The 27,122-nt window shown below is 41.5% G+C and overlaps 1 protein-coding gene across 2 annotated transcripts in view; it reads right to left on the minus strand.

Annotated features, from left to right (window-relative positions):
• The window catches only part of LOC138206388 (PDZ domain-containing RING finger protein 4-like), a 123,029-nt gene that overhangs the window by 23,759 nt on the left and 72,148 nt on the right, over window positions 1–27,122 (minus strand). The window lies entirely within an intron of this gene.

Genomic DNA, 27,122 nt, shown 5'->3' on the forward strand with positions numbered 1-27,122 from the left:
GAATGTGAGCTCAGCCCGAATGGCCCCTGTTCACTCACTCCATCTTCAACCTCATCTCCACAAATTGAACTGGATTTTCTGGCAGATTGCAAACCATTTGCACTACAGCTGGCACATATAAAGAAAACCATTGCTTAATTTAGCACCAGTAATTTCTCTGGAAGAGAAAGCATGGCTGTGGAATACCTCCGAGAGTATGCTTTGGTCTAACGCTGAAACTAGAGATTATAATTTAGATAGCCGCAGAAAGGAAAGAATAGAGAATAAAATGGAGGTAGATGCAGTGTAATTACACCAATTGTTGTATTTAAATATGGCTTTGGAGTGAAGCTGAATTTATTTTAAATGATAAATTTAAAAGTAAAGTAGAGATAAAAAGAAAGCATTCATATTCTCAAGTGTCAGCTGTGGAAAGATACAGCAAGGCTGGGAAACTCAAAAACAGCAAGGCCCCTTTTTAAATGGAACATCCTGGTAGAAATAAAAACATAATCTATTTCTGACCATAACAAAATGACCTAAATTCATGAGCAGTTGACAGTTCCAAGTAAGTCTGGCTGCGTGTATGTGCTGCCTATAAAGGAACATTAAAGACAGAAACCATCAGGGAACTCCTACAGACGAGGCTTATATTTTCAGCCCCAGATATTCCACCACTAATTCTTCACTCGCACATCTTCTGTTAAACATCTTAGTTAATTTGACACAGAACATTTTAAGAAATGACTCAATATGTTTTAAGCAGCAGTGAGGTATTGATATGACCTGACAACATAAACCGTCTGTAAAGCCGGGCTCAGCATGGATGTTTTATTTTTTCTGATAAATATGTCTACTTACATGTACTTACTGATTAGATCCCATGTGAGATATACATGTCCAGTCGCTGATGAAGGGATTAGTTTCTAATGATTATTATGGATTATCTTTTGGCCAATTAAAATGTCAAAAAGAAAAAAAATACTTCTAAGAACCCAAGGTGTCTTCAAATGTCTTGCTTTGTCTGTGCAACAGTCTGAAACCCAAAGGTATTCAACTTACTAAGAGCTGAAACCTAGTAAATTTTAGAAATGGGCCAATTTTTAGAGCCCACAAAATGTAAAACGACCCATCTAACAAATATAAAATATCAAAGAAATTCTGGGATTTTTTTTTTTTTAGCAGGCATTAATAATGTCTTGATTCCTTTGATTTAGCTTGCATCCCCTGAAGGGGAACACAACCCTCAGGCTGGTCCCCATTCCATTATGTGAACAATGAAAAGCAAAGACCATTTAAAATGATTCCCAAATTTCTATCTATTCCTCTGTTGGGTCTCACACGTCATCTGGTGGTTAGTTGCTGTCTTAGCATTGCTTCCTCTTAAAGGGGCGCTCAAGAAAATTGGTGGCCTTCTTTACAGTTGGAGGACTCACAACAGAGACTTATTAAGAAAACCAATAAAAACCCCAAAAAAATTTCCCCTCGGGGATTAGTAAAGTAAATACCTACCTACCTACCTAAAAAAACAAAGGTCAGATCCTACACTTCCTACAATGTGAACCTCTGGGTGGTGTCAAAATACACTTGTGCCTGGCTGAAGCTCCACATCTTAGCTGTTGCGCAGGTTCTGGTTCTCCCCAATAAATGTACTGTCCTCGAGTGCTACACAACGACTGCTAGCTTTATTAAGTTTCAGAAAGTACATGTGTATCCCTGAGGATTACTGGTATCCATGAATGTGGATTGTGACATGGAGTCATCGATATTTCTAGAATGGCCTATTTTTTGTCATGATTAAACTTTACTGCCAACTACGAGATTTTAATTTGGATGACATTTAATAAGCCAAATTCCCCACTGTATCTCACGATGTTAATGAAATAAAAATAATTCGTGGATCTGGCCTGTGATTCAGATACTCTTTAAAATGTATTGGGTTCTTTATTAAACCACGCTACACTCATCCACCAAGCTCCATGAAAATCGAGCTGCTAGTTTTTCCGTAATTATGCTAACAAACAAACAAACAAACAAACTGCACTAAAAACATGACAACTGTACCACAGTAGTAGTTGGTAACTTTCGTCCTTGGGTTATTCCTCTGTGCATATGTGAGTTGGTCTATGCGAGTCTTTTATTCCATTTTTTTTCATGGGTATCTCTGGAGACTGAGTGATGCCCTTCAAAAAACAAACAACTTATTTTTTCCCTTAGCTCTAGTTGTGCTCTGGCCAGTTCTCCTGCCTCTTGATGTGACCTTTGTTTGGAGCGATGTTGCATTAATCACCTGAGCGGGAGATAAACTGGGTCAACACCGCTCCTGTGGAACAGCGGGGCAATTTGGAGAAAAAAAAAAAAAAAAAATAGAAACGTGCAGTCGTGCCGCCTCCCTCATCCCTCCTTCCTTCACACTCCAAACTTGCCTTCATTCTGTCTCTTGGCCATTCAGCAGGTACTGCAGCACATATATTAGACTTAAGTATTGTATTCGAGAAACATGGAGCACAGTAATAATTAGCTTATATAGTTCCTTTGACGGTGACGCTCTCTCTCCCTCTGTCTTCTCTTGCTGCTTGTCTCGGGCTCTGCAGCCTAATCCGAGAACAGCGAGTCTGGTGGAAACAAAGGAGTTGGAGCAGACAAATGAGGCAGCCTATGGCATATGACAGACCCAAAGAAAAATGATCAAATTTCCCAGCTCTCCCTCTGGTACTGACTGTCCGGTCCAGCCCCCCCCACCCCCCCCACCCCCCCACCTCACCTGCTTACAAGCCGTACTCGACAACCAAAATGAAATGGGAAAATGAGGAGGGGGTGTTGTGTTTTTTTTTTTTTTTTTTTTCTTCACTGGTTTCCATGAGAGCCAGATGGAACAATTAATCCCCAATAAACAGAGTATATTAAGTGGCTTTAAGTCCTGCATGTGGGACTCTGCCATCAGTGCTTTGTCCCCTCGACTGATGTCTATCCAGCTAAACACACAGCCTCGGTTAGTTGTGTGGGTCTGTAGTCCTATCTGACAGATGGGAAGGGTTTCTATAAGCCTGGCTGCAGCTTCTTAGATACTCTCAGATATTCTCCCACTGAAGATCTGCCTTCAGCAACAGCTTTATTCTCTAGTACATCATCAGTCAGCATGCCTAAAGATGCTGAAGGTGAGTTTGTACGGTGAAATCTTATTTTTTTTTGCAGTTGGCTAAATTCCTCAGTCTTAAACAATGTTTCCTCTTGCAATGACTGCCCGCACTCAGAACAAGCTGTAGCCTCTAAAATAGCATAAAGCATTAACTTTAAAAAATGTCCCCTTGCGGGATTAATAAAGTATCTATCTATCTATCTATCTATCTATCTATCTATCTATCTATCTATCTATCTATCTATCTATCTATCTATCTATCTATCTATCCTCTTTGCAAAGTATGCAAATAAATATGCATTCATAAACACATGCTGGTAAACAAAATCTGTTTGCAACAAATTATTTAGCAGCTGTAGTGTTTATCGAGTCCAAAGCAGCTCTGTAAGGGCTTCCTGGCTTAAACTGCTCCATATGCACAAAGTCAACATGACTTATCTTACTGGTCTGGAGCAAAAACAATGGTGATTATTCATGCAGGATCATTTGCTCCACAACTGGGAGAGGAGATGATCAGGTAAATGTGAAGTTGGAAGTAAACGGGTGCTGGGATGGAGGAGTTGGATCAAGGCGCATCTGCTGGCTGTTTGCACATGGATATGCACCAGCTGTAGCCAGGAGAGAAATGTGTTTTCATTCAAAGCCCCCGAGACGACCACCAGCTTTCCAACAACAAATGCAGTAAACCAACTCAGTGGAGTGTAACAAAAGAATGAAGCCACTTTTTTCTTTTCTTTCATTTTCTCTGTGGCAGAGTCCCATATTGACAAAGACATTCATAAACTATGTATTTGTGATGCAGCTGAGAGCATTAAGTCTCCGCTTCAGTAAATATCTCGTGCCACTTTAAGCTGTTCTGAGCTGTTGCTGCCAAACAGACAGACTTACTTTACCAAACTTCACCAAAAGTCTCTATTTTCTCAACCACAAGCTTAAAGTCGCCCACAGCAAAGCACAATCCTGAAGACGCTTTCATCTTTGTTCCATCTTATCCTCCAGGTAAGAATACAAGCAAGGAAGAACAAACACGCCACAGCTTAGCTCGGCTCTTCAGGCGTCTCCTCTGTCGTCATTTTTGTCTCATTGACTGCTCCCTGCCATCAATATCTCCAAAGGCCGAGGGCAGAATGTAGTGATAGTGAGAGGAAAGTGGGGCCAGTTTATCAGTTAACGTGTCAACTTCAGCCACATCTGATGCTGCTTCTACTGTGGGACCTTTTCTGTGGCAGGAGGCACAGACACTGCCGGCAGCTTGCAGGGGATTACTGATATAAGTGATTGATGTACTTCTTCTGCAAGGAGAAAAGGCAGCCTCAGGCACTAGACTCTAATAGTCCATTAGCTTTTTTATGCCTGTGAATTAACTACATACATTGCTTTATGGCTTGGATGCAGCGCTTTGAATCTTAATGAAATGTTTTTGTTTACAATTTTATAGAGTTTACACTGTGAACAAGATGAAAGTGTTTGCCTTTATGCGGATTTTAGTTGAACTCAAAATGCCCCGAAATAAATGAAGCAAGGTCATCCTTTCTACTTCAGCTACGCTGACAGGTGAACAAGGCTTTCAGCGGCACCCAAGGTTTAACCGTGTAACCTTGGGTGTTGTGCTTAACATCTGTACATGCAATAAGTCTGTGTTACACAGAGTCTGTGTCTACCGCGCACCGTCACCTGCTGGTTTGAGTGGCAGCCTGTGGGGTGTTAAGTGTATGCAGGCAGATGGAGAAAGTGTAACATGTAGGTCATCCAGTCCCGGGAGTGTGGCGCTTACAGCCGTCAATTACACGCCTGTTCCATCTACTCATCTTTTGGGAAAAGGCAATATGACCCCTCGTCGTTAGGGTCCAGTCAAGCTGTGTGGAGCCCTCAGATAAAAGGTGGTAGAGACTATGGTTGGTGACAGTTAGGGAGTTCTGATAGCCAGGTCCATTTTGGATCTGGTTCCAAGTTGGTTGAATACCTGATATCGGCAGAGCAGAATTGCCCTCGGGTAAAATTATGAATTGCATTTATTAGTTTGACTGGAATATAAAGTTATATCTTCAGTTACACAAAACAGTTGGTATTTGCTTTGTTTCTGTGCTGAGTGAAGTGCCTTGGAATTTGTAGGCTTTAAGTGTTGTAGGATGACAGCAGAGAGGTGACAGAAAATGGTGAGGCAAGCACTTCGCTGAACCTCTGTATTGATGATTTTTGGCTAACTAAGCTACAGTAATGCTCGAACTACCACTAATGCAGAAAATGCATCAGACTTTTGGCAAAAAAAATAATTGCCACCAACTACCACTAAAGAAATAGCTACTACTGTAGGTTGTTTGTTGATTTTTTTTTTTTTTTTTTGAGAGTTGATGCGACAGTAGAGCAGAGGAAACACCGCAGACTGACAGTTGAAGTCTGCCTCCTCTTTGAGCACATGAACAGCAGCCGCTACACTGCCGCTCCAACAACAGCATCCGCGTGTTGCATTTTTGTCTTTGAAGATGTGAAATTGAATTTGCATTTTCATAAATAAAAAAAACTATATACAAGTGAGGACGAGAACATTCGATAGAGAAGTGGAATTAAATACTCCCCGAGGACTTCCCAAAATCTGGAAGGCTGAGATTTGATGTGAACATGACTGCTGCCTCGTCCTCTCGCTGAGAAAACGGATTGAGTTCCTCTTTACACCCAAATGTCTCATTTCAATAATAAGTGTCAGAATAAAATACGGGCCAAGGTCTGCTACAGTGCAGCCCTTATGACTGCATAAATCACTCCCAGACAGTCAGCGCTACTGTCTCAGCGACTCAAGCAACGCTCCAATGACATGAAACCGAGAGAAAGAGAGAGGGCGAGGATGCCACTGGGGAAATCTGACAATCCCCTCAACATCTCTACATGAACCAATGTACGAGCCTCCGTTAACCCCTCCAACCACATAAAACACACTCCATAAGGCCCCTGGGCTATTTTTCACATTAAAGGCCCAACGCACTGCTGCCGAGGTTTTATGCCCACAGAACGTTTGATGAATTCTGCCAATTTTCTTCTCTGAGCACCAATCTTTTGTGGAGTACTCCCTTTATTGCGCAACTTGTTCAAAGTGTATCACCTCTTTCAATCTGCTCTAAAATTCATTGTGCACCTTTTTACATACGTTTATTATCCAATCTCTTGCTGCAATCACTCAGCGCAAGGACAACTATCTTAAAAGGACAAAGGGAGAAGAGATGTTTGCATGAACTCTCCCAGCACTCAATGTCACGAGTGTTGAGCAGCAGAGCAGGTGAAGAAAGCCCAGTTCATGGATGGATTACTTAATAACTTTTAGTTGTTTGTAATTAACAATTGATGATTATTTCTCTTCTGTAGGTCACAGTTGTTGCAAAAGTTCTCAAAGTTTAGCAGCAGCAGTGTGACATCAACACTATAGCTGAAAGACATATAGTGGTGCAAACTCAGAAAGTAGACTCTGACAGATGAGACAGAAAAAAAATCACAAACAATGGGCAAACATTTCATCAGCTGTCCATACAATAGCTCTAATTTTCAGATGCTTGGTGTAATAATAGCCACGACATCCTTCTGCTCTTCTTATGATCACTTTTCCATGAAATTAGATCAACGCAACGTTCCATCTTCATCACTAATAGATTATGGCTGAATGTGAGATAATTGGACTATCCTATTTTGGCCGTGTTATGAAATTCTGCTGCAAATTCTAAATATAATTTGGGACTGGTGAGGAAAACGGAGTGCTGAGTTAATCAGCTTGTTCAAGGTTAATGGTACATGCCGGGTATATTTGTTGAAGAGATTTAGAGATGCACAGTTAATCTCTGTACTTAACTTTTAAGATCTTGCCATCTCGGAGTGAGCTTTAATGTAAAATGGAGGGAGAAAATCGAATTAAAGTAAAAGCGGCGCTTGGGTGGATGAATAACTAATGGCTGAACAGCCTCCTTCTTGGTGATAACTGGTAATTGGTTTGGGGGGGCAGAGGAAAGAAGTGGGAGATAGGGGGTAGCTGGATGATACTATGTGCTGTGCAGATCAGCAAAAAGCTTTGGCTGGTGTGAAAAGATGTTGTAAGGAGTAATGGTGCCATCCATATGCTGACTGAAGAAAATCAAATAGGTACTGTCATGGAACACCTCTTTAGGTGTTGAGATGGAGGCAGAGGGAAGGTGTGACAAAATAAAGAGCAAAGTAGGAGTATTTACAAAAAAAGGTTAAAATGTAAAGTAAAACCAAACACACCAAAGCCCTTCCCTCACTTATATTTGTCTGTAACCTTCCTGTCTACTTACTTGTAGATGAAGAAAAGTAATTTAAATGTTGAAAGAAAAATACAGTTTATTACAACCTTAACAGTACAACAGAGGTCATTGATTTTTGCACAGATACACTATATAGGTGCTGGTAGGCAGATTTTATGACATATCCACAAAGCAATGAGTCTGCTAACACGTGTTCCTACCCTCTAATATGACCCCCGGGAGTGTTTCCGAAATTGCCGCCCCTGGTTTAGCTTGACTCTGCCTCACAGGAAACCCTGTTCGCATTAAAGTTTGCTCAGCTACTCTGAAGGGCGAACCAATCGGCAATCCAGTTGTTCCAACAGTTTCAAAATTAACTCGAGATCTATGCCCGGTAGAGTGCAACAACTAGAAAAGATTTCTTATTTATGGAGTGTTACCAAAGCCCTAAATTTATGCAGTGAATTTGGGTCTGGAAGCACCAGACTGTCTTTGGTTAGGTTTAGGCACAAAAATCACCTGGCTTGGGTTAGGGAAAGATAATGGTTAGGGTTAAAATCATAACTTGAACTGGGTTGTGCCTTAAAGTTACTAAGTCCTCAAAGTTATGTAAACTTTGTAGTCGTGGCAAAAGGAAACGCAATCTGAAGAGACTATCCCGACCAGGGATATAACTCCAGCACTGGACTCCTGCAACCAAGTCCCTGTTGTGTCGAACCAACCCACCTGCGTCTAACATAGAAAAACTCACATCACTCCTTGCTTTTCCAGGACAACAGATTGTCTTTATTCATTTGACTGCTAGAAGCTGCTTGGCTTCAAAACTTAGCTGTGGGACGTAATAAGCTGCTTGCACAAAAAAAACCTATGGGGTCATTTTCTGGAGGAGGGCAGTCCAGGAGAGCTGGGCTAGCTGTTTCCACGGCTTCAAGTCTTACTCCCAAGATAAGCTAAGCAACTTCCAGCTCACTTCAAATTTATTGTTCAGATACGAGAGTGATCTCTTTATTTAACCCAAAATGTTGAACAGTTCCTTTGGCCATTCTGAGGCAAAACTGAGTATGGTCAAATGACATGTAAAAAAATAAGTAAGTAAGTAAGTAATTATCACATACATCTTTGGTAGGTAGGTGGAAGATGAACCAGGAATTTGGTTCATATGACTTTTTTTGCAACATTGCCGCCTTCCCAGATTTTAGCAACGAACAATGTACAGTGTTTTTACAGTGAAAAATTATCTCAAACTATAAAAATAAGACCAAATTGAAATGAACCAGATTTGTTTTGCATTATTTGCTATTTTGCATAACGTTTTAGAGTGCAGAATAGATGACATGTAACAGATGGGACTAGCAATGTTGTCAAATGTCAGGTCCAGTCTTATTCACTGTGGCCTGGAGAGACTTTGAAAGCAATAAATTGTTTCCTTCACGTTTGATGTGCTCATTTTAGCAGCAGAGGCAATTAACACTGGATAAGCACTATTTACATAATGCCAGACACACTTGTGATCACAACAAAGGCATCTCATCCCTCTTTCCCGCCCCTCCCTGCTCCACCTGGCGCTTTGTCTGGGAGGCTGTCGCACGGTGGCTAGTTTGGGAATGAAAGTGGAGGTCAGACGGTGGCACGTGGGGCTTTGTCAGTGTAAATAATAAACTGCAAGGGTTTGAAAGGTCAGTCAGGACCCCTGCGGCTGACCACTGATCTGCCATTAACTAGGAACCAGTTCAGGTGGGGTGGATAGGAAAATAGGGATGAAAGAAAGTAGGAAGGAAAGAGGTAAGAAAGAAGATGAGAGAAGGGAGGGGGGGCTGGGGGGTCTTAAACAACAAAGCATTTAAAATTCATGTCTACATGCTGAAGAAAAAAAAAGTCAATCCACAAAACAATTTATTTTGTGCACAGTGTGTGTGATTACTGGTATCTTGTATCTGAGACTTCTGTTTTTAATACTTTCCCCAGAGTCAAATAGGGTAATATGCATCACATCATAAATGTCAACCACCACAAAGAACTCGAAAAGAGAGCAGGTCGGTAAAATCAAGACCGCTTCATGGACAGTAAGCGAGCAGGTCTGGTCAATTCTGCCAATGTCAATGAGAATAAAAGGACCGTATTACTGATGATGGCCTGAGGCTGCGAAGTCTCTCATTCAAGCTTTTGTTTCACCAAAGTCATCTTCAAATCTTAATTCAAACGCTGTGAATTTATCAGAGAAGGTAAAGCTCGGGGATGTCTGGCAGGTAAATGGCTGGCGATTTGATAAAAATGTCAGGTTTATGGAGTCACAGGATTATAAGGCCTCTCTGGTACCCAATGAGTAAATACGAGGTTATTGACTTCAGAGCACTCAGCAAAGCTCAACACCACAAGGATCAAACTAACAGACTGTAAATACTGCCTACGAAGTGCAGTTATACGCCCTAGGAAATTTGGCAGAATAATTCCATTCACCTGGATTCTGACAGCTTTTAGATGTAGACGTAAAAGCTTTTAGAAAGTGAAGACAACACCTTGACTTCTGTGTGAGGGAGAAGGTAGGACGTAGACCTGAAGACAGCAAAGAGGCGCCATTTGAAAGTGGTTCCAGACACACAGCAGTAAATAAGGTCAGAACTTCCGAGGAAAACCAGAGCTGTCCAATTAGGACGGCATTTACAATGAGACAGTGATGAAGCTGCTGAAGATAATCTTATCCTTGTAAAAGAGCAGCGGCACAATGGCATGATTAAAAGGAAGGACATTATCTTCAAAGAGTGATCACAAGTGTAATCAATCTACTTCATGGCTCCCTGCTGTGTTGTTCATGGCAAAGCAAAAATGGCAGAGAGGTTAGGAGAGTTAGTGTCTGTGGTTTTCTCACAAGCCTACTTGAGCCTCACTCCTTGTCAGGTCCCCCAGTCAATAAACAAAGGGAAGTGAGAGGAAATTGGATGCAATTCAGTGTGTCCCACTGTGTCCTGATTACACAGAACAGTAGAGACAGAAATGATGCTCAGAAGAGCTCCTGTATACCTGATAAATACTGTACTGTCAGACCAAAGATACAGGGAGCAACATGAAGACTTCAGACTCAGACTGATATAATTCATGCTTTAATTGAACAGTAGGAAATATGACCGTTCAGCTGCAGAGAGGCCATGCATGATTCAGTTCTCAACACTCAGAGATGTGTGCATGTTGCACAAATAGCATCAAGAGAACCAAGAGAACCATCTAAGGCACTGGTTCCATTTCCATATGAATATAAATCTGTGATATTTAGTTGATGTTAGAGGAAAATGTTGCAGTTTGTTTTAGTTATTTTCGAATGTAAATTTTTACACACTTGTACTATTAAAATTACTATCCATATGATGATCCACACAGTCACATATCTGTCTCACTATCCCTCTGGGGAAAACTCAGAAACATGATGCATTCCCTAGCACCTTACCCTAACCATAACTATCACAACTATCCCCCCCCCCCCTTTTTTTTTTTTTTTTTTTACCAGGTCTTACCCTTGAAAAAGCAGACTGTACCCATGGGGATCTCAATTTTTGTCCCCACAGTGACACCACTCCCCGTGGATGAGTCATCATTCAGGTCCCCACTGGGATATATAAACAAGCCCATCCCCCCCCCCCACACACACACACATCCCTGTGCAACAAGTCGTGACTTATCAGTCTAATCAAATGTTTCCTCATTGCTTAGCTTGTGTGTGGAGGGCAGAACACTTGGCAGTCATTCATTTGTCAAGTTCAGAAAACTTTATTGAATATACTGTTATGCCTTTTGGTGGAGACAGAAATGGTTCAGTTTAATTTATTGAGCTGTTTCTTAGTGGGTTTATTGTTCAGGATGCCTTGCAAATGCTTACTGGAGAGCTTGTTACTTCATCATGATGATTTTTTTCAAACATTTTCTGTCCCAACAGCACAATACTCTGTCCAGTTCTCTATGTTTTGATTCCCATTGGCAGACAGTTTAAACACATTGAGAAAGCATATTTTCAAGTGACATGCAGTGACAGATATGATCAAATAAAGATTTATCAGGGAGTTTTAGGATGAGTTAAATGGTATTAGAATAACACGGGCCAATTGCTGTACTTAAAGATTCATGAAAAAAAAACAGAGTGTCCCCACATCGCTGTGTAACAGAAGGGATTTGTAAGTAACCTCACACAACAGTGTCAGCCAGTCTATTCTCAATGTAATGAAACAGCTGTCAAAGCATGTTTGCATGACCTGAAGCTCTGCACAGTAAATGAGCTGTAACATTACCTTGCTCTTGATGGAGAATACATTAATGAAAAAAAAAATAGTCCACCTGGTAGTTTTAATATATGCAAAAAAAAAAAACAAGCAAACAAACCAATCTTGATTAAGAACACCTGGCGGTGATGTTGTTTGAAGACTGCATCCATCCAGGGATGAGTGGTGTGATTTACAAGCAACACACAGCAAAGTTCCTGATGAATGATTCTGCCATATCTTGAAGTTTCTCCAAAAGAGAGAAAAATATGTGTTGATGAACATATTGAGCTCATGGAGACACTCCAGAGCTGCACTTATTAGCTGGCACTTCAGAAATATTTTGACATTAAGAAGAAATAAGCAGGCGACTGTACTGAATCCACTGATTGTGTGAACAGAGGGGAGACTGGGGGGCGGGGGCGGGGGTAGGGGGGGGTAATGTGGTAATGGTATGCATGTGTGGTGGTGGGTGGGGAATCTTCACACTGCCATGGGAACCATAAGCAGGCCACGTATGTTACGACTCGGCTGTGTGTTTGGTGTTTCATAAGGCTCCTCTGGCTAATGGGTGTAATAAAGGATTGTTCATGCCACCGTCCGCTCATTAATTCTCATTCCTGAGAATGTGAGGGGACCGCTGCAGCAATCAGCCTCTCCTCACTGGTTAATTCCAAGGCAGATTTATAGTCCGACTGTGTAATGGATGCCCATGTGCACGTGCATGCGATTGCTCCTGCATGTGCGTGTGTGCGTGTGTGTGTGTGTGTGTGTGTGTGTGTGTGTGTGTCATGTGTACTTCGAAGTCATCCTACCCGCACATGGATTCAGTATTGTTTTACAAGGCTTACAACTGCGAGGCCAACATAACATTTTTAAGTGCAATCACAGCCATGACTTGGATCGCAGTGAAGCTTATACCCAGAGCCCACACCTGGACCAAACAGGCTGCAGAGAGGCTGTCATCTCTTCTGGCTCGGAGACAGGAACAGGTCACTTGTGGCTGTGGTGGAGTGGAGAGTGGACACTCCTGCCAGACAGCAATGACAGCTGCTCTGCCTCCCCAGCACAGAGTGTGTGGTATGAAGGGTAATGAAGCCAGGAGAGAGATGTGAACACTGGAGGAGGAGAGGAAGGGACTGCATGGAGTCCAAACTGAGCTTGATAAACAAAGGCCACCTATATACTTGATAGTAGCCTAATGCAACACAACGTGGCCATGTTTGTGTTTTGCTTGGATTTTCATTATTCTCTACATTATTTGTCAATAAGCTCCTTGGACAAATGTTTGACTCTTCTTGGAAGCAGGTAAGATATTAGTACTTCGGGGTGCTGCTGGCAGTGCTGCGAATTGTCATTGGTCATCACGTCACACCAATTCCCATGACATTAAACACAAACAGCAACCATCAATAACTACTGCATCTCCAGTGGCAACAAATGTTACTTTGACCAAATGAACCTTTTTAAATTGGACTAACAGTATTTTATGGGGTAGTGAATTGGAGATGGAATTAGCAGGAAGAAACAAAGTGGTGTAATCAGGTGGTATTGCAGCATTTGCGAGGACCAGTGTGGAACACAAACCAAAACAGGCTGTCTCGTTTTACATATCTAGGTTACACAGAGTCTCAGGTCACAGTAGGGCCCCACAATTACTTGTACTAAAATTGTGATCTCGATTAATGCTTCTAAACGATCTAATTTCCAAATGCCAACAATGCTGCTGCATTTTCATTCGGTACTTAAGTTGCATCAAAACAAGCGCTTCCACTCTCTCCCTCAACCAATAACAGAGCATTCCATCGCGTGATGCAAAGCAGCAGACACCGGCAATAAGGAAAATAAACCCGGTGAAAGTGAGTGAGAGAAACTCTCACTGTTACTTGTTCAAAGGTTTAATAAAAGAAAGCAAGTAACTGAGCTTGATTGTTTTTATTTAACAGTATCAGATTTATGAAGATGCTACAGTTAAGCTGAAAAAAAGTGTTTCCAAAGACATCCTACTTCAAGCAGCATAAGATTTGTTGCGATTTCTTCAGTATCAAATACATGAGCACACTACACATTTATATTGAAAAAAATTAATCTATTTAGCAAAAAAAAAAAAAAAAAAAAGTATTCTCATTTTATCCAGAATCGTGCAGCTCTAGGTCACAGGTTGCTTCAGTAGAAGTACAAGTGAAAGTCTGACTTTCTCTCTGTGTCTCTATTTGCTGTAGTTTTCTTTGTCTTTCCACCACTCATAGCCCAATTATGGCATGACTCTGCCAAACACTAGGTGCAAGGACACTGACGCTATTAGTCATTTAGAAGTGCAGTGTTGGTTCATTTAGAAGGGAGTGCAGCATCCTCTGACACCATCACACTCATGCGTCCTCGCTGCACACACAAACTCCTCAACTAGACGGCACAAGCTGAGGAGTCCAGCACCACAGCAGGGTATGACACCACTTTAACTCAAGTAGAAGTTCTTTTGTTCTAGACTGCCGGACAGTATGCAGAGTTGGCGAGCGATTAGGTTCATTTATACCACGGCAGCCGCTTGGCAAGGATCACCACTCCATGTGGAGCCAATGTAACACTAGAATGAGACCAAATGGCTCTCTCAATTGGATGGCAGAGAGGGCGGGGGAAGGGGGGAGGAGGGGGGTTGGTGGAGGGCATCTGCTCAACATTTACCTAGTGCTTTATAATTAGATGAGCGCAACTGCTTGGGAGCAAAGCGTCTGTTCCACTGTGATTTTCTGATAACAATTCTGCGGCTTGGAAAGAGGCAGAGGAGGGTGGTGGATCGAGACAATTAGTGGTGCTAATAAAATATGAACCATATTGAAAGTGAAAATAAATGTGTGCTCAAAACATACCAACTGGTGGAAGGGTGGAAGTTGGTCATGACAAATGCTAATTGGTCCCAAACAGCAGTAGGGCAACCTGTTAAAGCCTGCTCACATCTGGCACTTTCGGTTTCCTCGGTCTCACTCTGTTTTGCACATTTTAGTCTCTGCCAAACACCAACACTTATCACAGGAGGATAACTCATAGTACCATATTCAGCAAAGAAGCCCGCTTTGGGGTTCATTGAAATGCCTACGTCATGCAACATGTATTTTTGGGTTGGGAAATGTTTGCTGTGAGTAAGGTCTGTTGCACTGCACTGGTCTGCACACATATTGTACTTAATAACAAATACCAACAAGTTATATTAAGGAATAGTTTAAGCAGAGATTAACCTCAAACCCGATTGTTCAAAGGGACAGGAAGATATGAGCTATAACTTTTAGTGATCTGGCAAGATTTGACCTGTTCTTATCACATGTTAGGGGCAGACAATATGACCCTAAAATAATAGCATGAAATTTCTGCGATAACAACATTGTCGACGATCATATTATGGTACTGATTTCAAGACTATGCAACTGCAATATTATAAATGTCAGAATAAATGTAAGAGTTTTCTTTCAAATATTAAGTAAGAACTAACATATTAGCCAAGCTTCTCACAAGTATTACATGGTATATATATATATATGACAGAAGTATATATAAAAAATGAACAGAAAAATATAATTAAATAGTTTATTCAATTATTTGTATGACAATTTATCATCAACTAAAATTTCATGATGGCAACAGCCTTAATAATATGCTGGTTTGTTGTACATCTGATCTTTTTTACACTTCCACAGGACTGAAGTCATTACCCTTCATAAAATGTAATCTTCCATCGAGGAGCAGCTGTTAGCCATGCTTGTTGTTGCTTTAAGTTATGCACATAAAATAAGTCATTGCATCAACAAGTCGGAATAATACACATCACAATATCATTTTTTTCATAAAAAATATTCATTAAAATGATTTATTATGACTGATACTATATTGCACACCCGCCATATGAGTTTGCTATCATTGGAACTGGCTCAACTTTAACAGCAGTCCGGCAAGTGGTTTTATTTACAACCCAAGTGACCTGCATTCTGAGCATGAATTTTCAGCTTTATCCAAGATGTCATTGTGTATTAATATCAAACATTTATATTGCCTGCTTTTGGTAAAAAAAAAAAAAAGGTTTGCTTTTTTGATCGTTTTCAGTAAATCACAACTTTAAGCGAAACCTCTATTCAATAACGTTTCTCATATGAGATGAAGGACTCCCCCGTGGTTGCATGCCTGAGCCTTGAGTGGCCATTTTCTGACATAAGAAGACCTATATATCTTCCATTCACCTGGGGCCATCACGGAGGTGTGGGATGCGGTGTAGACTTGTCAGACAAAGACAAAGAGGAAAACGGAACTCCCTCAGTTGTGCGACTGCCAAATTCATTCCTGTACACCGAACAAGCCGGGGTAATAGATTTTCCCCAAGCAAACGGGATATTTCCAGACTCTTGTTTCCTGAAATACAACTCTCGCCCTCAAGCGAGGAAATCTAGTGGAAAGCTGAAAAAACCACGACGTGATGTTTTGACGTGCAAAGACATACACACTTGCATAACAACCCCCCTTCACACACACGCACGCGCACACGCGCGCACGCACACACACACACACACACACACACATAGACAAACACAGACAAACACATAAAAGCACCGTGTCAAGAGCTCTCTGTCCGTTTTTTACTGCGTTCTGTCAGTTCCCTGATGAATAGCAGCCCTCAGGTGGAGGAAGTAGCCCATCCTCATCTCACCCCTCCTCCTCTCTTTCAAAACATATTCTGCTATTGATTAATTCACAAACGGTCTAAAATGCACTCAGTACCTAAAAACAGGCATTCTCTTCTATTGATTACCTCTGCGCTGCTCCCTCAGGCACCTTCAATTTTAAGGCACGCCTCTAAGGAAAACTAGTTTCACATCAAATTAACTTTGTTTAACTGCTTTTACCACAAAATGGTTGCAATTTCAGGTCAATATCAGACCTTTGATGCAGAACACTTTTACCATTAAATTATCATCTTTTTTTTTAGCTGACTGTTTGATTTGAGGAGGCTTTGGGACTTCACTGTAGTCTTCTGGCACCGATCAGTCACTCTCTTATTTTTGAGGGGGAATTTCTCAGCATGTCTGTGCGCTGACAGCAGCCACTCCCACTTCACATCTGACAAGCCGTGGAGAGAAAGTGACAGGAACCGATGACACTCAGAGTTACTGACATGCCGATGACACTAATGGACTACCACTCTGCGCCCCCCTGACGTTATCCAGTCTCTGCCTCGTCTTTCTTGATCTGCATCTCTCGAGCATCTCACACCAGAGGACAATCACATCAGTGTACAGGGAATGTGCACAATCACTGAGACATTACATTTGAAAATGAAGTTGTCTGCGGTTAGTTTGGCTTTCGCAAATTGAAAAAAAATGTCTTTGTCCTTGTTCAGACTGCCTGTCCAAATATGTTTTCTGTCATTTCCAGATTATATCCGGATTGATTTTTGAAAGTCTGGAGAGCTAAAAAAAACAACACATAAAATGCAATTTTTTCCAAACCTGATCTAAACCACATTTGGAGGTTGTTTGAAATGCATTTCCAATTGGATTAATAAAGATCCCCCTCAGTCCAGACTTCTTGCGTCACTTGCAACGCGACACACACTGACGACGTCATTTTCAGAGGGACATAGTGAGAAGAATCTAGCTACCACGAGCACTATTTTGCCGCTATGGAGGGCAACAGCAAAAAAATTCAAAAGTTCAAAGACATCATGGTGAATTTCCTGTATGTAGGCTTGTGCATGTATTTATGCCCCACTGCTTTATCATACCTGGGTTGTGGGAGCAAGATATCCTTCTCTACAACCTCCAGGAGGAGGTTTTCCGGAGACATCTAGATCAGACACCTGAACCATGTCACCTGTCTCCTTGGTTCTTTACCAAGCTCTTACTGCATATCCAACTTCCTCACCATGACCCAAAGGATGAGGTTAGGTAGGTTAGGTTAGGTAGTTACTTTATTCATCCCCAAGGGGACATTTTTTTTCGCTACAGCAGCAAATGAGGTCAACTAGCTGTGAAAACTGTGGCTGATTATAAGTGTGACAGTGTCATGCTGTCGGCCACTATTTGAAGCTCATCACTGCTAAGAGGTTGTAATGTGCAGGTATAGATAAGAGCGTTGGGCCTCATTCACCATCCGTTCTTAAGAAGAAATTTCTTCTTAAACTCCATTTACGCAGAAAGATTCGGCCATTAACCAATGTTTTACATGATCAGATAATCACACGCATCTTTTTTAATTTACATCCACTACTTAAATGCTATTAAATATGACAGCGCTTTTTCTGTTCACTTCCTGCAGCAGCACCTCCACTTCAGAACTGCTGAAGTTGTTCTTCTTCTTGGAGTCTGCTGCATTATTTACGTATCTCTCAACTTCTCTCTTCTCCCTCACTTTCTGTGACTCCGTGTGCACACGGTACTGCAGTGACATGCCCTTTTATGGGCATTGGCAGGTTGTTTACTTATGCTAATGAGAAACAACTGGCACGTGCTTTCAATTAATGAGGAACGTGGGATTCATCGGGATAAGAACACAGGGGTGAACAAATCTGGGGTTTAAGAACGCGTCGTGAATCTGACGTAGACTTTTTCTTAGGACAATTCTTAAGAACAAATTTCAGAAAATTCTTAAGATATTGGTGAATGAGGCCCTTTGTCTTTAGGTTCTGAAAGACCTGATGCTAAACCAAACCACCTGTCAATCTCACACTATCTTACATTCACCTGCATTACGTGGATTTTAAAATCACGATTTGATCACAGTGGATTAGAAACTGCTCTCAAGTACACAGACAAGATTAAGAGTGATTCGAGATGAACAAGATAGGAAAGAGTAACCTGACCTCAAGTAGGGAAACCAGGACCTGCACAGGCGAGAGGTTTATCCCAAATGGATAACACATGGCTACCACTATGTGGGCCAACAATATGTACATGTCCACTGTGTTATTAAAAAACAGCTACTAAAATATGTCTATAAACTATCCTGGCAGGTAATTTTTGTTTTCTTGGCAGGCAGTTCCATTTATGTTTCACCGATTGCCAGTATAACACACTGCTGGCTGAGACTGCATCCAACATTTTTGTTTGGATTACACCCATGCTTTCAAAGACCCCTACAGTATAGTAATTGCTATACAATACTTTCAGCATTTGTTAAATCAATCTCTCAATGCAACTTTATGTTTCTGCACAACAAGGAAATGAATAAGGTCGGCAGCTGCCCCCCAGTCTTCAATCTTCCCTTCTGCCAGTCTGCCTGCTTGAGTTGAGACAGTGAGGAAGTAGGCCTGAGTGTGAGAGGATCTGGTTTGTGTAGGAGGTGCTGGGTTGACTGCAGTGCTGCGGGGGAGAAAACACGGTCGCCATTCCAACCTTGCTAAGATTGCATCTACTTCCTACTGTGAACTTCTGCTAGCTGCTGTTTCACAACAATGTGTTGTGTTTTAAAAATAGTTTTCTGTCTCTCTCATGCTCATATTGATAGTTAGAAAATGAAGTGTGCTTGAATTTCATAATGGCACTTTGTGCTGCAACAAACACGATTTATCACGTGGCTATTAGCATTTAACACTCTCTTCTATAGGAAGCATTCCTTGTAAATCAATTAACACGCAAGATGCGCTTACTTAAATTTCTAATGCAACAGGCTTTTTAAATGGATTTTACAATCCAATTAAATTACATTTACACTGAGGTGTCAACTGAAACTCGCCCTACATTGACGAGACATTGATTTCTTTTGAGAAAGGCATTGCGATGCTCTCATTGCAAATGCAGCTCATTAAAAGTGAGGCTTTTGTAACTGTGTCAGTGTGTCAGTGTGACAGCGGCAGCAACAATAAAGCCACGGCAAGGCTCGCCACAGTGGACTTAAACACTCACCACATGCGGCACATTGCAATCTAAAAAACAGGACACCTTGAGCTTTATTTTTTATTTTTTTAAACCACACAGCTAAGTTCTGTTGTTTGGCTATTGTACTCGGGCTAGTAACACCTGATACGAATGATTCCTCTTGTTGTCAGTCGTCTTTGAATTTGAGCCCCCGAGGAATGGGTGTTAGATGTATTCACGGAGCTTCTTATCGCTTTCCTCCCCAGAGCTCTGGCCATGTGAGCTGTGGAGCAGGGAGGTGTGAGAGTGTGTCACTCTTCCCATCAAATGGCTGTCAGGCCGGGCTTATCATGGGAGCTGCAGGGGGTGCCCGCTGACCTGTGGAGTGACACCCAGCACGGCTGCCTCGCCCGGGGGGCTTTGTGTCACCCCGACACCACCACCGACGCCAACACTCCTCCAACCCCCAACACGCATGCACAGACGGATAGCCTGACCTCTGCCAGCATCAGTCCTATGCTTTTGCTGACACAAGCACACACACACCTGTCACAGACAATCTACACCTACAGAGTCACGGGAGTCCTGCAGTGGTTAAAGTATAAAAGTAAGAGCAACGATCGAAAAGAGGACTCGGAGAGTAAAAAGGCAGACATCGGGTGGAGAAGGCCCGTCAATGAAAGCATCCATCACAAGAACTCAAAGCCTTTGTCACCTCTTTTTATCGAATATAGATGACGCAGGCAGCCCCTGCCCTGACACCACCCGATTTCTCCAAATGTCACAGACGATGTTGGAGCTGATACTTTATGACCAGAGGGGAGTGGGGGGAGACTGGATGCTGAAGGCATTAAATGATACAGATAAGAGAAAGCATGTGTATACTGTCAGGTCCTCCCTCATCTTACCAGCCGCAAAAACAGGACCTGGTTTTAGTCACCATCCAGCAGCAACACTGAAAACACCAACAGCATTGTAGATGATTTACATTATCAAAAATATAGAAAATCACAAAATGAATTGTCTCCATTAACTGTAAAGTCATTTAGATCTCAGATAATTTATTACCAGCATACATCAACTATTAGTGGTACTGTATCATAAGTATATGAAATCAATTTGCAACAAACGGACATACTGTACTGTCACGACTAAACGCAGGTCATTGTGATGAACATCAATTTAATTGTCGTAAATGACAATTTCCCATATTTTGTACATCGTGAAAAACTATAATGTGTATTGACGATAACTGTCATATTTACAAAATGAAATTTGATATAATGTTGATTAGACATATACGATAACATCGTGTCCAGCTCCAGTATTTACCTGGTTTAGAACCCAACACATTACGTGATAATATTGCTCCTTTGTGCTGGCTGCCACTCGCCATATATCTAACAGAGGAAGAGTCAGCTAGTTAAATTGTAATTAACAGCAGGCATCTCTAGGCTTGTTGGATCCGTTTGGACAGAGTCATTTGCTTAAAAATATGCAATGTATTTAGTCGATATACGTACCATGTATACCACCTTCTGCACTTTGGGTTTTGAGTCATTGCCAATTTTATTTATCTTTGTATCTATTTAAATGTTCAAAAACTGCATGTTTTATTAAGACAAAAAAACAAAAACATTACTTAGACCTATTTTATCGGATTGCTTCACTCTTAAAAGTTACTATGGCAAAAGGCATGCTAGAAAATACTAATTTGCTTGTCCAAAGCCATCATTCTCTGACCATCTATCTCGGTAGGCCACTGAAGAGCAGCTTTGTGTTGACACTGAGGTTGGTTCTTCAGTCTTTCTTCATGTTTTATGGCACTGAAGCCCATCTTTGCAGGGAATCACCAGCAAACTGTACAAAACATATCACACTTGCTATTTTTGTAAGTGATGGGTAGAGATAGCATTTATTTTCTTTAAAACATGCAGTTTTCAAACATTTTAGTAAAGATAAACAAAAATGAATAACATATGGTATGACTCAAAGTGCACAAGATGGGAAGGTGGTGCCTGGGTCCTTAGTATAAATGCTGCCTCACATCATTCATTCATTTCATAGCAAGTAGTACTCGGTATGAAAGAGCAATACCATTACTTTATATCACTACAAATTTAACGCAACAGTGTTCTGCGCTTTTATTATTTTCTTCAAATAATAAATATAATAATTGAGGAGTGAAAATCTGATGTCTTGACAGCACTAAGCCCTGTTTTACGCCAGGTCAACTATTTAACAAAATTGTTTAAGCACTCAGATTAAACTATCATTTATGCGCTAACTGAAAACTTTAATTTTGAAATCTGACTCAAAATATCTTAGTTAATGATTTATAAGAGATTATTAAACTTCATTTTGGTCTGTGTAGGTGTGGTATTGCCAAACGCAAGAAGGGAATAAGGGAAAAACGTGTAATTATGTCCCCAAAGTGCCATTATTTAGTCTCTGTCTGTATGTACCGATAACCACAATGAACTGAAATAAATGCAGAGCAGTGAGCAATGCAGGCTAGCAATGTGGAAGAAAACAATGGATCTGCATGCCACCAGCAAGCTCTAGTGATGCAATGCCAGGGGTGACAAATCAAACAAAGACACGCTATCCAACACGTGCTTGAGCGCTATCAGAAACATACTCTGGGAACTGGTGGCACTCGGTGCATAGCCAGTAAGGGATCCAGGTTTGGTGTTAATTCATGTCCCTAGATTCGACCAAAATCCTTACTCCACTACCAAAACGAAACACCCCTACAAATGTCAGTCAATTTCCATTCCAAATCATAGATTTCTAATCTCTGATTTATGCCCAGAAATACCAGACGTAACTTCATTCCACCCGTTATGGCTGTTGCATGAATAGAACCTGTTTTTTCGTTGAAATCCATCCCAGCGTACAATCCTCACTAATTGGGAGGAGAGAGGGGAAGATTCATTCGCTTGAATGGCAATAAATTAATGAGTGCCCTTCTGTCTGCTTAAACACAGATAATCTGCTAAGAGGCACCCTGGATGCAGATGCACAGCCCCCTGTGTGTATCCCATAGTTCTTTGTTTTCACCGATGTTTGTAGTGAAAGGCACAAGCTGTCATGTCTGTTGTTCGCACTCCACACATAATACACACGCACACACACACACACACACACACACACACACACACACACACACACACACACACACACACACACTTGCAGCAATGAGGCACAGACGTAAACCTATTTAGACAGAGACACAAATAATTCTGAGCATACGCACACATTTCTATGCACACACGCATGCTGATATTTCCATAAACAATCACGCTTGCACACATTAGAGTTGCATGTGTGCAAACAAAAAAAAAAAAGCTACTTTGAAATGCATAATGTCAGGATCTGAGTTATAAAGTCATGGGTAATAATAATGGGGCCAGACAATTATGCCTTCTTTGTCCTTTGCTTACTGGCAGAGATACAGTAACAAACAAAAAGATGGGGACAGAAAATATTTCATTTCCCTCAAGCCACAGTAACGTGATGTTTCCCAGCTCTTTACACTCATACACAACAACTGAGTCATCTTACACTCGGCTCAATCCATTAAATAGATGCTCTGGTTCACTGGGGATTGGCGTTGAGATATTCAGGCATGTAGTTCATTTTCTCCATTGCTCCTCCAGTCTGATTGAAGTTGACTGCCTTTGATCTTGATGAGAATGTCAAAGTAAAACACGCATTAAGACAATGCTAAGTATTACTCACAGATAACGCCACACTGATGTCATCCTCTACTGCCAAAGTTAGACTCACCTAGTATGTAAGAAAGTGAGATTATATGTATCCCAATGAACTAATGAGGTGATGGATGTAATGAAAGGAAGGAGAATGGTTTAATCACTTCCAGGACTTTGTTTGCCTCTGTAATTGGTTTCCTTTTGTTTCCACGGCACGTTAGATGAGACCCTCCTATCAGCCTTTGAAAACAAGTCCTTCCACATCCGACACCCAGCGGTGAGATGCAGAGAAATTTGTTCTCAGATAAACAGCTTTGGTTCCCTAAGGAAAGTGGTATGTCATGGTTTATTTGTGAAGCTCTTCCTCGCCGGGACCTGTGAGTGAGATGAAAGAAATCAGTACAGACGGAAGCGCAAACAGAAGATAAAACTAAATTTGAAAAGCCGAGTTGGGTTGGAGAGCCGTAAGGAGAAGGGGAGGGAGGGGGGTTTAGAGACTTGATATGTAGCTGAAAAGGTCAGCTGGGTCCTTATTGAGATAAGAAACAGATGAAACAGAAAAGGTCAATTCATCAGCATCCCCCTAAATCCCTTCAGCTCCTCCATTGTGAGATTTAGAGGACTCAATGATAAAACCCATTGACTTCATGTCTCGTGGCAAATAAGGCGTCATCTATATTTGAGGACTACAGCGCACATCTCTGGGCCAAATTATGTGATCTGGATTTTAAGTAACCTTTTCATACCACCTAATCTAAAACATTGTATTTAAAAAGAAACAATTTGAGCTACTGAAATATGATATACAGAAACAGTGAAGCAAATGAAAATGTTATTCACACAAAATTAGACTATGAAATCTCGCATTACAAAGTCAGCATGAGATAGTGGTTATGAAACACCCTTTGCCAGCGTATTCAACCTGGTAAGTATGGCAAAAGCATTCGACGCTGAGAGAGTAGCTATAGAGTGACGAGGTAAATAATGTTCCTTTGTAAACAGCCTAAGTAGAAATAGATCATTGCAGCATATTTAGAGCTCAATTTCAGCTGCTGGAAACCCGGAGACAGACAGTAGCAAAGCTTGCAGACATCCCTTTGTGCTGTAATCAAACACGGCTGGCTGACAGATTAGACAGAAGCTATAGGATGAAACATAGAAAGCGCACTGGAGCTGATGATGGGGCTGACTCAGAAATATGACTCTGTATATTACTGAGGCATGAGACAGATTTGTGTGAATGCATCTGTCCATCTGTGTGCCTATGTCCCGTATGACAGCTTCAAAAATATGGACCTCTGCATTGTTTGATAATTGTAAACGCAGCGCCGAAAACCCAGATTATATTTCAGGCTAATCTTTTCTGGGTGGACACAAGATCAATCAAGCCCCACATTTTTCTCGCCTCCCCCTCTTTCTTCACTCCTTTCAATTTTAATGGTTGAGGAACATCTTTCAAAAAAACATAATGGGACAAGCAGATGGATGAGAACATTTGTAGCTAACTGTCTGGAGATAGTGCTGAAGATGTGGTGGGGGGTGAGAGCAAGGTTCAATAGCCTTAATGAACCATCAAAGCCATCACAGACATATGATACAGGCATACTCATCAAACAGGGTAGTGAGATGGCTGCTGGTTCTAGAGGTATCTTTCGCCAGTGTCAATTCTGATTTTACAAGAGCTATGCAAACAATTTGTTTATGATTATTAATCTGCTGAGTACTTTCTGAATTATGAAATTTCATAGTATCGTTAAAAAAAAAGACCAAAGAAAGTTATCCAAACAGTCCACAACCTAAAGCTATTCTGTCTATCAGATAAAATAGTGGGAGATGGAGGTGAGCCTCACACTTGTGAAATTTGGCTTGTGAAATTTGAATTATCAAATCATCTCTGACCTCTCGTCTTACATTTTTATTCACAAAGTATTGTACATTAATAATAATATTATTAAAGTAAAAGCCAGAAGCATGTGTAAAGAAAACAGAATTGGGCCCTTAATGCTTCCTTGAGGAACACCATTATCTAGCTTGCAGCTCTATACACTGTATAAAGTAATGACCTTGCTTAAACAGATAACACGAATGTAAACTCTGGTTCAGGCTTTCAGTTTGTGAAAGCAGGCAGCTCAGTGCAGCTTGCCAACCTTTTCCTCAGGAAGTCTGGCTGCTGTGATAGCAATTCAACCTTTTACTGAATACATATCCATTACACACATGGCCGGTGGTGTTCCAGAAGCAGCAGCAAGTCAGCTGTGCCCTCTTTAGACCGTCCTCGGTCCACAGGTTTCACATCTGGTGCTGCTACACAAAACAGAATATCCACCCCGTTGCAGGACCAATCTCCTGGGAATTGCCTTTCCCCTCGATAACAAATGAATCCCAGATCTGCTTTATTTTGTGTCCGTCTGTCCCGTCCTGTCAACCTCATGACGATGCGCAACATGACATCGCTAAACTGTTAAATTCCATTACAGTTGGCCCCCTGAGCACCGACACACTCTAAAATTAATGAACACTGCTTTTATAGTTTGAATATTCACTAAGCCTGCGTTTTTTGTTTCCTGGAGAAAGAGTGTATGTGTGTGTGTGTGTGTGTGTGTGCGCTGCTGGTGCCTCATTCTCATTCATATGCATCAGCAAGTTATCAGGGACTGCTGTGCCTCATTGAGCTGAGAAGCTGCTTTCCATTTATTTCTCAAATGCAGTGGAGAGTGATTCTTCTCCTGCCTAATAAAACTTATAAAACTGACTATACTGCTTTCAAAACTTCAACCACCAAAAAAAAAAGAAAGAAAGCAGGGCTCATTGCAAAATCACAAAACAGGATAATGAAATATGGAGGGTCTGTGCTCTGGGCTGCGAAGGATGAAATTCATTACCCAGCACCATTAAGAGCAGCGGGCTGCCTCCGTAGCCTAATCGAGGCTTTACTGTTACTGTTGACACACATTGCAGTCCCGCCAGGGCCTTTGTTGTGATCGCAACCCTTAAAACTAAAATAAAATTGTTGTCAGAAGACAATGCAGACCATTAATGCATCCACTCACTGTAAAAATCTCATCCTAACTCTCAGCTACGCTGCATTGCTCCTCTCATCAACATCTGCCATCCTGCTAATTAGGCCCAAAAAAGCCACACATCACTGGGTTTTAGTGGTGCACAGACAATGTGTGACACTCACGAGGGGAGCTCATGGACACAGAGGGAATTACAAAGCCCTACCAGATTACAGAGCGAATCAACTACAGTATGTTATTGTCTGCAAAAATGGCCTGAGCAGCCGCGTAGTGGAGTATGCACGCTGGAAGAATCTGGCTGACCACAGCGCGAGTGTTGCTGAACAAGGGGTCAGGAGGTTCAAATGCGCTTAACACTCGTCGACCAAAAATGAGAGAAAAACTTTACACGTTGCAGGACAATCACTGGAAGGTTAACTGGAGTAGAATCCAGCAGAGAGCGGATGAAGGAACAGTGGAAAGAAATGCAATCAACAGAGATGAGAGACCAGAGAAATCAGACAGAGAGAAAGGAAAACAGCTAGGAAGACAAAAGAAAGAAAGATGGAAAACCAATATTCAATAGTGTGGATGAAAAAAAAAAAAATGGGAGTTTGAAAAGTGAAATTCAGAGAAAGAAGATTCCTGTGTCCTCTTGTCCGGGCAAGAAAGCTGATTCAATAAATAAAATATGTCAGCTCAGTGAGATAGCTTTGCAGGCCAGCTGAGAGAGGTGAACACATTTCCATGCAGAACACCCGCTGCCGTGAGAATAAAGGGAAAAGGGGAAAGGAGAGAGAGTGAGGGAGCAGGCTAGTCATAAATCTCCCACAGCTTGTGGGGTCAGGCAGACGGAGCGAGTGTCAAAATTGTTTCTGAGTGTGAAGGGAAGGGGAGGAAGGTGGCTAACCAACCCCTGTGACTGACTCCTGCTCTTCAAATCAACCTGCCACAAGGCTGGTCAGT

The sequence above is a fragment of the Embiotoca jacksoni genome, unplaced genomic scaffold, assembly GCF_022577435.1.
Source record: "Embiotoca jacksoni isolate LCO1_2020_lvr unplaced genomic scaffold, fEmbJac1.0.p SCAF_3, whole genome shotgun sequence".
Taxonomy (NCBI): domain Eukaryota; kingdom Metazoa; phylum Chordata; class Actinopteri; family Embiotocidae; genus Embiotoca; species Embiotoca jacksoni.